The sequence below is a fragment of the Dreissena polymorpha genome, chromosome 1 (genome assembly GCF_020536995.1).
Source record: "Dreissena polymorpha isolate Duluth1 chromosome 1, UMN_Dpol_1.0, whole genome shotgun sequence".
Lineage (NCBI taxonomy): Eukaryota > Metazoa > Mollusca > Bivalvia > Myida > Dreissenidae > Dreissena > Dreissena polymorpha.
Window position 1 is genome coordinate 27,634,047 of NC_068355.1, and position 15,293 is coordinate 27,649,339.

Here is a 15,293-nt window from a genome sequence, read left to right on the forward strand (position 1 = left end):
GTTAGATAAGAAGTAGTGCAACAACAACAGTAATATTGTTCACATGTGAATACGCATTTAAGACTACGTTTGTAGTCGTGCTCAGAAGGCCTTCATGTCATCGATCACGCCTCACTAACTTTTTCTAGCAAATTATTTTAAAACAGATGCTACAACGTCTCTCATGTTCGCTCTAGCCTGTTACGAAACATTTATGCCGGTTTGTACTTTGTAGCCATATACTTACAGTTACTGGTCACGCGATTTTCCAATATTTTGCTATCAAATGGTCAGCATTCTTTTCACAAAACATTGTTTTCGATTGTTTAGAGATTAAGAAATTCTTATGGTGTATAATGTACATCTCTTTTTGACCAACGTAAATACAGTGATTCGTATTGTTTAACCATTTAACGACCTTGGACTAAAATATAATTTAACTTATTAAAACAACATAATAAATACATGTTTGATATAAGTTTGTATTCTGTTGAATACATATGTGTGCCATTTCATCACTTCAGCAATTATACTTTACATTTCAACAGAATGACAGACAAGACCAAATCACTATAATCCCCTGACTTGGAAGATATGACATGTAAATATGTTTGATACAAAAAATAAAATTTCATATAAATGTGTACTAGATGTTAGCTTTAAGAACGAAAACAAATTTTCAGAACGAACACATGTTTCTCCCATTCATTTAGCCTGATGTCAGATAGTGGTCAACATTTGTCTTAAATAATTCTTAAGTGCCACATTGAATCAAGTACATAAAAAAAATCACATATTTTATAAAACGTTCTGCCTGACATACTTAACCTACTCTCAATAGGAGTGGGCTTCGTCTACTGAAAATACCAATCATGGCGTGAAATGTACAGCTTAACGTGTACGTTTTTAAGTTTGTCATTCCCATGAATTAGTGACTTGTTCCCATGATTAAGAACGTCATTCTTACTTTCTCATTCCCACGGGTAAGCTTTTTCATTCTCAATACAAAGTTATCTCGCTCCCACTACCTTATTACTCGTGAGAACAACATAACAAGTCTTTGGAGCGACATACATAATATCTGCATGAAGAACAATTCCCAAGTGAAGATCTGTCAGAATAGTTATTAAGGTTCTGAAAGGTATCCGAGTCTGACCAAAGTATGACGGGGGACAAACGAAAAAACGGAGAGACAGACCAAATCACAATATGACATCGCCAAAAGGGACATTTATATTGAAGTGAGGAAACAATTAACATACATTTTTTATTTGCTATAACAACATTTTTTTTCACAGTACAACAATATTCCTGCTCTATGCATGGCTATAAACACTAAATGGAGTGAAACAACAATAAATGGATCAGCAAATCACATACATTAACATGATTATATCCCTAAACATACCAAAACTACAATGATATTATATTATATGACATGTGCTATGTCTTTAAAAAAACAACAACAATTAATGTGCACCAAACTACAGAAATTATTCAATTTAATAACACAAACATTATAACCGTGCAAAGGCAATTATTAATTTCTGATTAAGTCCTGATCGTTAGTAATACACAATCAATGGTTAAAAGACCTGGTGGTACGTTGCATCAAGTTTTCTTTATTCAACAAGTTTTGCTATTGCAAAATGTTAATTTGGGATAATGGAACAAATTAAGACATGATTTTGAACCTTAAATCTACTTTTACCAATATAGTTTATTGCTTATAAATAGGTTGTTTATATATTATAGAAACAAATTTATTATAGCTAAATATACATACAAATAAACAAAATATATTTTTTGTTGGAAATAAAAAATCGAAAGCAAAAATTTGAAATACTACACAATTTTGTCCAATAAAAAGCTGTGTATAATTGTTCAACAACAAAGCAGACATGTTTAATGCAAAGCTAGCTGAGTATAAACAACCACGTGTGTATGGAATCCAATCATAAGACATCAGATTTGTTGGGAGTTTTACGGAACCTTGCCGCAGTGAATGCGCGTCGACGACATTTAATGTGGAGCGGTCAACATGAAAACAGCTTTAACACACTTGTAAACAATCAACTAAAAGCAATCATTCAAAACTGGAAAATAGTCACAATCAGTTAACATCTATAGTTCAAAATTAGACACCTTGACAAGCAACAACAAGTCAATAAATAAAAATTAATATATTAACACATATTGCTTCAGTGTTAAAATATACAATGTGAATTTGTATGAGAACATGCACTTATAATATTCAGAATACCAAACTTTTAGCACTGTATGGCCAATTTTGGCAATTAAAATATGATGAACTTAAATTGATGCCATACTGGTGAATTTGGTATAACGCATAGAAATAAACAATTATGCAAACCATATTTCTTTAGTGATTATTGAATGCATATAGTATATAGTTTATAGTGTAGAATAATAAAAAAAAGATTCAATGTTCTTGTTACGTTGAGAGGTACAATTATACTCTAACAAGGGAGACGACTTTTATTTAGTATATCACAATTGCTCTCCCTTGAATCGTTCTTTACTGTTTTCCAAATTTCCAGATAATAGTTGCTTATTATAATAACTGAAAAGCTTGACATAAAACAAGGTGTTTCTAATGCTTAAAGTATACATGTATTATTATGTTAATGATCTGATATTATGCATGTCTTAATTAACTATACAGGTTAATGTGCGCATTCATCCAAAGCAATTCTTTTTCTCTATTGCCTGATATGTAAATGATGTTTAATATGAAACAATTTTGTACAAATGAATTCAAACAGTGAATGTATCTGTTTGAAATGGCAACATTTTATGAATAATGTACAAACAAAAACATTAGCTTTGCAGTTGATCTATTTACAAACGACAAAATAAACTTATATACAGTGACACATAAATCTGTGTAACGTTATTCACTTATTACATTAGAAAAGCTGGTCGCAAATGTGTACATACAAATATTTAAAGCATAATGAACTTTTAAAGGGATCTTTTCACGCTTTGGTAAATTGACAAAATTGAAAAAAGTTGTTTCAGATTCGCAAATTTTCGTTTTAGTTATGATATTTGTGAGGAAACAGTAATACTGAACATTTACCATGGTCTAATATAGCCATTATATGCATCTTTTGACGATTTTAAAACCTAAAAATTATAAAGCGTTGCAACGCGAAACGATTGAATAATTTGGAGAGTTCTGTTTTTGTCGTTAAATTTTGTGAAACTACGAAGATTGCTTATATAAGGTATAAAATACGTCAAGTATGTGTACTCGGCGGAATAGCTCAGTAGGCTAAAGCGTTTTTACTTCAGGACTCTGGCAGGACTCCAGGGGTCACTGGTTCGAAACCTGCTCCGGGCAATGTTCTTTTCCTTTTTTTAATTTTATTCTTGATTTTTTACTGGAGCTTTTACGATCCAATGTTTACATTTATCAATATAAAGCATTTAATGAATAAGTTAAAAAATGCCAAAATCTGTGAAAAGGCCCCTTTAATGCTAGAATGCAAATGTCAACATAAATAATGAGCATGTCAGTATATGATACAACAAGAACAATCTACAACCATATCTAGGAACATTATTCATGAAAATACTCACTTTGAAACAAAATTAATTGTGGATGAATTACTATCATATTTTCAACAATGAAAGCATCCTTTTTTAATAATTAAATAAACTCCATTACAATTATGATGCACTTCTAAATTCCACTTTATTTAAATAGTTTTTCAATTAATGTGTGCATTAATTATCGCAATTCACATGTACATTCACACAATTTTTATAACGCGCTTAACTGTTGTTAATATTAAACAAAGTGTCTGTTGTCAATAAATAAATCAATAATTAACAGAAGGTAAATATAGTTTGAATAAATAAAATTATTATTTGATATTTTAGTATTACATCACTACATGAAATTCTCAACTAAATACTGCCTCAAAAGAGCAAACGGATGAGAAATATGTACACAGACAGAATGACAGACATATCAAAATAGAAGCATCACAATTATGAACCGTTCTCAGGACTGTGAGTAGTTTAAGAAGCCAACGCAGGCACTTATTGACTATCATGCTTAAATTGTATGTATAAATGATCTTCAAAGGCATGCATGGCGTCAATCTAATGACAAGTGCTGTACCAGGCTATCTTTTTGATTGGCCGGTTTAATTACATCGATTGGGATCTGAAATAAAGACAGGTATGTTAATGTTAATTTCAGTTCATTATTCTGATTGTGTTACTTAGGAAAGCAATGAAAAAGAACAAAACTGACATATGGTGCTAAAGCTTCATTGATTTGAATATATAGATTAGTGGTCCGAGATATATTTCTTAATTATTAAATATTTACTGCAAAATAATATGAACATGTAATGAAAAAAGTTTTTTATCTCTAATTCCACTAATGCAAAAGGAAGCTGATATACAATACGCAACAGTACACGTCCACATGCTGATTAACATGTTTGGAGAGTTGCATAACAAAATAAGAAATATGTTTTGAGGTTATATATGCCACACAACCTGACAGGCGGACAAACGTTTAGATGGACCAGCATTCCCTTAAACTGTCTCTGAAAGTAGGTATTTACAAAAAGCCTACGCACGTCTCACAAACTCACAAAGGTTCTATGTGCAGGATGTTCACAGGCAGCAGGTCAGGTAACATGGAGAGGAGAGAATCTTAATACATCGACAGCTGCTGGCTTGAAAGCTGTGACTGTAACTGCATCCAGAAGAAACTTAACGCCTTGATATTCAGGATGTCTGAAAAAAGTAGATTGTGTGTCAAACTTGACAGATAATTGTGCAAATATGTCAAGCATTATAGAAATTGTCTTTGTCAACCATAAGCTTCCATATCGCTCTGCCAACATAAACAGATTTGAACACAACCAATTTTGTGGCAACAACGTTTCAGAGATGGAAAGCTTCTGAAAATGATATAGACATGCAATGCAATCATTTTAAATCAACAGAGAACATGTGTTGAGTTAATTTCAGTATATTATTAAACTTTATTTCACAGGTGGTAATAGAGAAACAAATATGTTCACCAGGTGCATAGCAATTGGGGAAAGGGACTTTCCCTTAATCCCGGAGTGTAATAAATATCCTAATATTTCATCACTTTACATTGGCATTACGTAAAAATACATGAAAATAGCTCAGATATCATGTCTTTGCGTAATACTGTATTCATGTGGGACCTAAGTCAAGTGGTGGGATGCTGGTCTAGGAATCGAAAGGACCCAAGGTAGAATTCTGCTCAGACCACAGAACTGTGCATATCAAACAATTAATCCCATTCTTGTTCTATTGGGTACCTGTGAGGGAAATAAGCAAATCTGCTGTGGTTGCATACTGTGCAGAATGTAAACGGACGACTTATATCCCAGTGATCTGGTGCCACAGTGTACGTTTTGCAATGGTTAGGGGACTTACCTATTGAGATGTAGTGGCTGAGTTGGAGTTGTTAGGATTTTTCTCTGTGAACAGAACACCAGCTCTTTGCGCATCACTGACATATGGCCCTGTAAACCAAATAATTAATGCATTCTGAAATAGCCTCAGTTGTATTGGAGGTCAATCAATGTTGTTTGATTAAATAATATAAGAAATACATTATGTGTGAAGGCTCTTGATACAAATGAGGTATACAATAAACATTTCACACACAGCCTACTCTATACTGTACACTTGATACAATCATTTTTCATCCATATCTAACCAATCTGCATTAAGTTACGTGTAACTCCAAAAGAGTTGGACGGACATAAGGAAGAATGGAAGGACGGAGAGAATTCTACAATTCTATACGACCTCCCCCCTGCACCCTTTCAAGGCAATACAAAATGGCAACTATTATGAATATTTACAATTACGTAATGAATTAAGTTTAAGATAGCAGCAAGGATAGAGTATTACCAATGTATAACACACAAACACGCTATTGAAATAAAATTTTGAGTAGTAACACACTGCACATTATACACGGTAAATTACAGGACCAATGTACCTTGTAGAAGAGGTAATATCAGCCCACTTGGCAGGAAAGTTTGGAGCCCCAGCTTTAGACTGGCTGCACCTATCCGGGCCCAGCTTACCAGACAGCCTGTTGTTCAGCTGGGTACCGATCTATGACTGCATGGGATCCTGTAGGAACCGGCTCTTAAAACAAAATTCAGGAACTTAAATAAATATTGAAGGGAATAATTGTATAATGTGCTGAAGTCGTTTAAATAATTGTTTTGCGAAAATAAATACAATTTAACAAGTCTATTACAGCGGATTTTACATGCAAGGATAAACGCTTGGTTCAAGGGCTGAATTTCAGCCGAAACGTAGACAAAACTATGCCTTGACCTTCTATGATTAAACCTGATCAATTGCTATTTGCTATTTATTTATCAAGTTGATTAATTTTAAAAACACCTACTTACCATTTGATGCTTGGACCTTTTTCTTAATCAGGCACATAAAAGGACTGAAGTTAAGTGAACTATATGAGCTTTATTCTGGGAAAATAGGGCTTAATGTATGTGCAGTCTGCACAGGCTAATCTGAGATGACACTTTAATAGAACTTAATGTATGTGCAGTCTGCACATGCTAATCTGAGATGACACTTTAATAGGACTTAATGTATGTGCAGTCTGCACAGGCTAATCTGGGATGACACTTTAATAGGACTTAATGTATGTGCAGTATGCACAGGCTAATCTTGGATGACACTTTAATAGGACTCAATGTATGTGCAGTCTGCACAGGCTAATCTGGGATGACACTTTAATAGGACTTAATGTATGTGCAGTCTGCACAGGCTAATCTGAGATGACACTTTAATAGAACTTAATGTATGTGCAGTCTGCACATGCTAATCTGAGATGACACTTTAATAGAACTTAATGTATGTGCAGTCTGCACATGCTAATCTGGGATGACACTTTAATAGGACTTAATGTATGTGCAATCTGCACAGGCTAATCTGGGATGACACTTTAATAGGACTTAATGTATGTGCAGTCTGCACAGGCTAATCTGGGATGACACTTTAATAGGACTCAATGTAGGTGCAGTCTGCACAGGCTAATCTGGGATGACAATTTAAGCACATACATGAAGCCCCATATCCTAGAACACCGCTAAGATACTACTTATTGTTCTTGTTGCTGCTGCTGCTGCGACTTGGCCATAGACAGAGATGGAGCGAGTCCCGACGCCGAAGTTGCCACCCCAAACCCGAGAACTGCCGACAATATCTGTTGTTGAATGGCGTCAAATGCATACTGCTCTCCAGTACTAAGGTTCACATTATTCGAGAACAACATATCAAGGTCAGTCACATTAACGGACGTGTCACGCAACGCCTGCTCTACCTGTTGGATCAGATCGTTTCAGTTCGAGCGACTTATCCGGCCTAATTTGTCGACGCCAATCATCCAATTGTTGCTAAGCGACATCAATGCTGAGACGGAAGTCGAACTCACCAAAGCTCTGCTGTTGGAAGTATTGATGTACCCAATATGGGAGGAGATATTGATAGGAACCAAGTCTTTACTGCCTTTCTGTGTCAGCATGGATGTATTGTGCTCTGGGTGTTTACATCCAAGTCATTACTGCCTTTCTGTGTCAGCATGGATGTATTGTACTTTGGGTGTTTACATCCAAGTCATTACTGCCTTTCTGTGCCAGCATGGATATATTGTGCTCTGGGTGTTCACAGCATAGTCATTACTTCCTTTCTGTGTCAGCATGGATGTATCGTGCTCTGAGTTTACAGCAAAGCCATTACTGCCTTTCTGTGTCAACCAGGATGTATTGTGCTCTGTGTTCACAACCAAGTCATAACTGCCATTCTGTGTCAGCATGGATGTATTGTGCTCTGTGTTCACAGCCAAGTCATTACTGCCTTTCTGTGTCAACAAGGATGTATTGTGCTCTGTGTTTACAACCAAGTCATAACTGCCTTTCTGTGTCAGCATGGATGTATTGTGCTCTGTGTTCACAGCCAAGTCATTACTGCCTTTCTGTATCAGCATGGATGTACGGTGTTTTGTGCTCACAGCCAAGTCATTACTGCCTTTCTGTGTCAGCATGGATATATCTTGCTCTGGGTGTTCACAGCATAGTCATTACTGCCTTTCTGTGTCAGCATGGATATATCGTGCTCTGGGTATTCACAACCAAGTCATTATTGCCTTTCTTTGTCAGAAATATGGCCAAAAGTCCGTTCTATTATGATATCCAGGGCGCTGAGAGGACAATCTGGGGCAGTCCGTAACCCTACTGTTGTTCAAACTATCAACAGCAGATGTATCCAACTTGGAAAGCTTACGCTTTTATTGTTCCTTGATTTTCTTCCGTTCAATTTCTGTTTGTCCCATAAAGATTGGAACAACTTATTGAAATTTTTATTCTTCATGATATTTGTTGTGATGTCCAACAGCAACAACTGACTGTTAGCGTTACCATAACTACTGCTATAACTGTTTGTGTCTGTAACAATTGTCCCTTTCAGGCCCACGCGGAACTCTAGCTTAACAAAACTACCCAGGCTTATGTTTGGAAAACGTGACGTGGGCATTGCGTTTGTTCAGAACAGAATCATGCTCAGAATTTGCTGCAGAACGGAGTTGTTCAATGATGCTGACTTTTTGAGGCAGGCGGTCAAGGGAGAGGAGCTAGAAGTCAAGGGAGGGGAAGGGTTGTTCTGGACTGTGGCTCCTGCAGGCGGGACTGGTGCGGTTGCTGGGCCAACTCGATATCAATGCTGGTGCTCTGCTGAAAACAACAACAACACAGTGGGTGATAGGAACTTGTTGCAAATTATTTTACAATCTATCACAAATTATGCCTCTTGACTGGCTGGGAAGGTTTTCAACAACATGAATTTCTAATCTGGCATTTTATTGGTTCCTTGTCCTTAATAGCATGAAAATAAATACAATTAAGTCATTTTGTATAAAAACAAGAAAAGTGTTCGCTTATGCTATACTTATCTGTTCATTTATATCTATTTTTACTCCATTTTCAGAGATGTATTTTCATAAGCCAATATGCGGATCACTTATGTTAGAAAGTGTCGTCCCAGATTAGCATGTGAAATTCACATAAGCTAATAAGGGAGGGTACTTTCTGACTAGACTGGATTTTCATAAAGAGGATTATTTGTTCAATGAAAAATACCTTTAAGAGGAAAGAGTTGTCCATGATTAGCCTGTGTGGGCTGCACAGGCTAATCTGTGACAACAATTTAAGCACATGCATTAGGCCCCATTTTTCCACATCACAGCTTATTTATCTATTAGCCTATCTATTTTTTGCTGCATAACAAAAAGAAGGAAAACCATCTGGTTAAACATTTAATATTTTTTTATTGTACTTATTCTATTAATAAGGTCTACGCTGCTGACCAAGGCCTTTTTTCCAGACGCTAGGCATAAATGGGTTAATAGTCCTTGTAAATTTAACTTAAATGGGAAATTTGTAAGCTTTTGGGGTAATACAGTGAATTTTTTTTCTCAGCAAAGTAAGAAAATAGATATGTTTACGAGCACCTGCGGAAACATGTAAACTTCCTCACTCCACTGAAAACAATAATTGACTGTCTTACCCCAAAAACAAACAAATGTTCCTTTTTGAATATTCGCAATAATGGCATCAGTTATATCAGAAGTCAATCAATGTTGTTTGATTAAAAATATATTTAAGAAATAAAGTATGTTTGATGGATCTTCATACAAATGAGATATAAACTAAACACTTGATACAAACATTATATGTCCCTTTGGGACTTAAATAAGGATGAAAGGAAGGACAGGGAAAATTACAGACAAGGACAAATTTGTATGCTTCCACTCCCATCAAGCCCTTTCAAGACAATACAAATGGCAGCTATTATATATAGTTTACAATTACATTAATGATTTGTTTTAGTTAGCAGTAAGAATAGAGTTTTATTAATATTAAACACACACAAACTATTTTTTTGACATTTGGAGTAAAACACTACAAATTATACATGGTAAATTACATTACCAACGCACCTTATTGACGAGGTAGTCTTGGCCCCTGGCCAAGAAAGTATGGAGCCCCGGATTCAGAGTGGCTTCATCCTGTGGGTAGTACTATTTGAACATTTGTCCAAAGGTCCTGGACCAGGAGGAACAGGCTCTTAAAACAAAATGCAGGAATTAAATTAAATATTGAAAATAAATGAAGAAAATAATTTTTAAATGTGCTGAATGCATTTAAATATTTTTTTACTCAAATTAAAGAGAATTCAACAATTCCATTTAAGCTGATATTTTAATTATGCAAGGAGAAACTTTTGGTTCAGGGTTTGAATTTTGGCCCAAAAATAGACAAAACTATGTTCTGACCTTCTTTGACTAAAATTGATATCAGATCAACTTTTATTTATTATTTATTTTCCAAGTTTGATCAATTTAAAAACGAATAATTCACATTTGATGTTAAAAGCTTTTCTTCAATCAGGCAGAAAAAGGACTGATGTTAAGTGAACTATATGAGCCTCATTCTTGGAAAATAGGACATGATGTATGTGCAGTCTGCACAGGCTAATCTGGGATGACACTTTAATAGGACTTGATGTATGTGCAGTTTGCACAGGATATTCTAAGATGACACTTTAATAGGACTTGATGTATGTGCAGTCTGCACAGGATAATCTGGGATGACACTTTAATAGGTCTTGATGTATGTGCAATCTTCACAGGATATTCTGGGATGACACCTTAATAGGACTTAATATATGAGCAATCTGCACAGGATATTCTGGGATGACACTTTAAGCACATACATGAAGCCCCGTACACCAGAGCACCGCTCAGATACTACTTGTTGTTCTTATTGCTGCTGCTGCTGCTTTGACTGGGCCATAGACAGAGATGGAGCGAGTCCCGACGCCAAAGTTGCCACCTCAAACCCAGGAATTCTCAACAACAACTGTTGTTAAATGGCGTCAATCCCATACTGGCATAAGGTTAACATTATTCGAGAGCAACTTATCGAGGTCAGTCGCAATAAGGGACAAGTCACGCAACACCTGCTCTATCTGTTGGACTCGTCTAGAACAATTTGTCAATTCCCAGCATTGAATTGTTGCTAAGCAACATCGATGCTGGGGTGGAAGTCGAACTCGTCAAGGCTCCGCTGTAAGAAGTGTTGATGAAGCCAACATGGGAGAAGATGTTTGGAGGCTTGCTACTCTGACACAAGACGTTTTTGTGCTGAATTACTTAAGCGAAGGGGTCAGGATTGTCATCGACTTTCACTTCAACAATGTTTTTATCTTGGCGGCTTATAGTGTTTGCTGAAAAGAAAATAGAAAGTAAATTAAAACCCGATTGGTTTAGACTTAGTGACAAATAAATTTGCCCTGCAACAAAATACTTAACACACCTGCTCTTCAATGCCAAACGTTGCGTCTATAATTGATATTTAGAATATTGCAATTATTGTTTTACCAATAAGAACTCAGAATAGCGTTGTATCAATATGTTATGCCCAAAAAACTTAATATTAAAATTTTTGGGTTTAAAAACACGAAAAATACATAGTAAAGTACAGTTCATAGCAATGTGTAATTCTTTTTTTAACAAGAGATGTGTTTGTCAGAAACACAATGCCCCTACTGCGCTGCTTTGATTATATATTTTTGTTTTTGATTATAACCCTTTACAAATACTACTTCCCTTGTAAAAATGATCTGTACCTGCCAAATGCTAAATATAAATTATCTCCCTTTTAAGCGTGTTACTTCAATTGGATTTGTATTTACCTTTAATCTTGAAGGATGACTTTGACCTTTCACCACTTAAATTTTGCAACTCCATAAGATACACTTGCATGCCAAATATCAAATTGCGATTTTTAATATTGAAAAAGTTATGGCCTATGTTAAAGTTTTCAGACGGACGGACTGCCATACAGTTTAACTGCTATTTTGCCACCCTACCGGGGGCATAAAAATAAATAAAAAAAACAGGCATGACTTCAGTAATTTTAAGTGCGAGACTGTCCCCCTTAATAGTTTTGACTAAAACAATGTGAGAATTAACAACTTAAAATGTATGACTATATAATTTTAAATGTGATTCTCTGCAACTTTAACTGTAAAACAATACAACTTTTAACATGACACTAGTCCTACATGACACTAAACAACTTAAAATATGAGACTGTACACATTTAAATGTGCATAACTTATTACGCAAGACTAAACAACTTTAAAGGATAGACAATACAACAAATCATAAGACACGATACTGTAAGTATATGAGTACTTGATCACACATGTTTTACCTATGGATTAGACAGAAATGCAAAAACAGATGAAAGTCTATGGTGAATTAAGTATATGATACTCTGTCTTGCTACCAGGGGCCATTATACTAGTAATTATAGCCTATTCTGGTTAAATCTATTATATGTACGTGATATTGAATCGATACTAGTTGATGTCTACATTTTATGCCATTGTTTTTGGAAGACAGACCTTAGATGTAAACTTTAGTCACTGGCGTTGAAAGTGTGTGCATACGGATATGAAAGCAGTGCATAATAGTGATTTTGTCTTTGCAAACATCAGGTTTCTAATTTAAATAAAAATCTTAATCAGTTATACGTGAACACAAATATTTAACAATTTATAATTTTTGATGTGTATTTTAATTGTACTAAGTTTCAACTTATAGGGCTTAATAAGGCAAGTAACTCATTGTTGCAACCTATCAAACACTTTTTTTGGCAAATATTGCATAGTAAATTTTAACCAGTAAATATTTATAAAAAACTTTTTGAGGAATGGGGCTGAATTTAGGCCCAATCTTTGACACAATTAATAACACTGTACGGTCTCACCTGAAGCTCAGAAGCTGCGCTGATATGCTGGCCTCGTGGATATTGTTAAGGGCCGAGTTTGAGTTCTGATTAACTTCAGGTTGAGAGTCGAAGAGCTACTGGACCATACAACAAAACTGGGGTCATGTTTTCAAGCCTTCTTTAGTCTCAATTCAATGCAATGCCCTTTTGGCTCGGAGTGCAAAGTGCTCGTAACAAAACCGGATGTGTTTACTTTTAGCAACTTGTTTTCAATAATGGGCGGAAATCGCGTCTGAGGCGCACCACATAAATAAATTGTGCGCTGAGGACAGTCCGTAACGCTACTACTGTCCTAACTATTTACAGCAGAAACACTTCTGAATGAATCGTTTCGATTGTTCCTTGATTTGCTCTCGTTCCTTGCTGAATATATAGATGTCTCATGGTTCAAACAGAAATCTCAAACCTAAATTCAAGCACTTTTCAAGGACTTTCCAAGACCAAATATTCATTTTCAAGTCTGTAAACTGTACGTTAGTTTCCTTTAAATAAAATGCCTTTTCCATTTGCTTGGATTGGTCTTTCTTGTTTAAACTTTCATCAAAAGACACTGAGTACTGAGACACTGAGTACTGAGACACTGAGTACTGTCCACTAATTAAGTCATAGAACTATCAAGTACAGTTTTGAAATGTTCAGCTAGCCCCAAAACAGCCACATAATTATGCTTTGCTATGGTACTGTCATGGAACACAACCTGAAAAAACTTTGTAATGTTTTTATTGGAATTAAAGGATGGTTGTGTGAAAACGGTATAAATACCCAAAATACTTTCGCGTTCAACATATCATTTTTTTAAACGAATTTGTCTATGGATGTCTGCGAGTTTGATACTACAGCTGAAAGTTGCGAAGGTCCTGGAATTTGAATCTTCTATCTGCACACTCTCTGCATGTGGCAGTGCCTTCCTGGTTCGACACAGATGGGCTGTTGTTTTTTATGTCTGTTTTAGATTTAACAGTTTTAACAATAGTACCTTCCTGTTTAACAAAAAACACATCCCAGGAACCCTGTTTGCTTCTCAATTTCATGTTTTCTTTGAGGGTTTTCACTTTCTTGTGGCTTTTCAAAGCGCTTTCCTCCATACCCCCGACATCAATGGTCTTCATACAGACCCAACAATGTGCTTTTCGAATGTCATTTGTTTTCTGTACCCAGGAATATTCAGTTAACCACCCTGGTTTGAAACGACACTTCCCCATTGCTGCGTTTTCACTCGCGAAAATTGATCACAATGGAGAACCTCTGACGTAGCACACATAATCTGTGACGTGTACACATAACATTTCGTACTCAATATTGTACGAAACTTATATTTCGTACTCAACTTTTTGCGCGAAGGAATCTATGATACATTTTCGTAATATTTCCCATAAGAACGATTTAAGTTTATAATTAAAGCCATGATAAAAGTAATTTTGAGCAGAAATAAACATTTTCAAGGCTTTTTTACATGAACTAAGCACTTTTCAAGCACTGTTTTAAGGCCAACCTTTGTTCAAGGGCTTTTCAAGCCTAGGACTCGTTTTCAAGCACTTTTCAAGCCCTGTGCGAACCCTGTGTCTTATAAAGAATGAAACAAATTATTCAACGTTTAATTCTTTGTGAGATTCTTCATGATGTCCACAGTGAGAAGTAACTGTTAGCGTTAACTGTTTGCGTTACCATATGAACTGCTATAACGTCTCGCTTCTGTAACACTCATCCCACTCGGGCACTAGAGCTAAACAAAACTACTCGGGCTTGCTTGGGGAAATCCGACGCGGACATTTTGGTTGTTCATAACAGCGCGTGAAAACTTGACGTGCTGAGGATTTATTGCAGAGCAGACTTGTGTAACGATGCTGACCCTTTGTGGCCAGAGGTCCAGTGGGAGGAGCTAGGGATCAGGGGAGGGAAAGGATGGTTCTGTATTGGGGCTCCTGCAGGCCGGACTTGTGCTGTTGCTTGGCCAACTCGATATCAATGCTGGTGCTCTCCTGAAAACAACAACACTAGAGTGGGGGATATGAACTTGTAATACATTTTTATATTACAATGTATAATACACTACATATATGCCTCTTGATTGGATGTGAAGGTTTTCAACAGCAAACCATAATTATCTGAATTTCTAATTTGGCATTTCATTGGTGCCTTGTCCTAAATAGCAATTAATGAAAATTAATGCAATTAAACCATTTCATATTAAAACATTAAAAGTGTTGGCTAATGCTTTAATAACCTGTAAATTAATAGATATTATTCTTACTTAACTTTCAGTGTAATTGTATAAGCCAAATTGCCGCTCATCAATATTAGAAGCTTTCTTCCCAGATTAGCATGTGAAATCCACATAAGCAAATCAGGGAGGACACTTTCTGACGATACTGGATTTTCACAAAAGAAGAT

The 15,293-nt window shown here is 35.7% G+C and overlaps 1 protein-coding gene and 1 long non-coding RNA gene across 5 annotated transcripts in view; both read right to left on the reverse strand.

The window, feature by feature from the left end:
- Positions 1-3,481: 3,481 nt before the first annotated feature.
- Positions 3,482-11,075, reverse strand: LOC127864964 (uncharacterized). 3 transcript variants are annotated; one of them, XR_008042379.1, is made up of 7 exons: positions 10,857-11,075; positions 10,043-10,169; positions 7,151-8,777; positions 6,014-6,165; positions 5,440-5,528; positions 4,617-4,761; positions 3,482-4,177 (listed from the first exon to the last, which is right to left on the reverse strand). It is a non-coding gene; the product is annotated as an uncharacterized LOC127864964 (long non-coding RNA). The 3 variants fall into 3 exon arrangements; XR_008042380.1 differs by having other exon boundaries at positions 7,151-8,774; positions 10,819-11,075; XR_008042378.1 differs by having other exon boundaries at positions 10,819-11,075.
- Positions 11,076-14,671: 3,596 nt separating this feature from the next.
- The window catches only part of LOC127864936 (uncharacterized), a 198,810-nt gene continuing 198,188 nt past the window's right edge, over positions 14,672-15,293 (reverse strand). For both annotated transcript variants that reach the window (XM_052404827.1, XM_052404826.1), the window contains one exon: positions 14,672-14,881. The gene's annotated coding sequence lies outside the window, so the exon portion shown is untranslated. The remainder of the gene's footprint in view (positions 14,882-15,293) is intronic.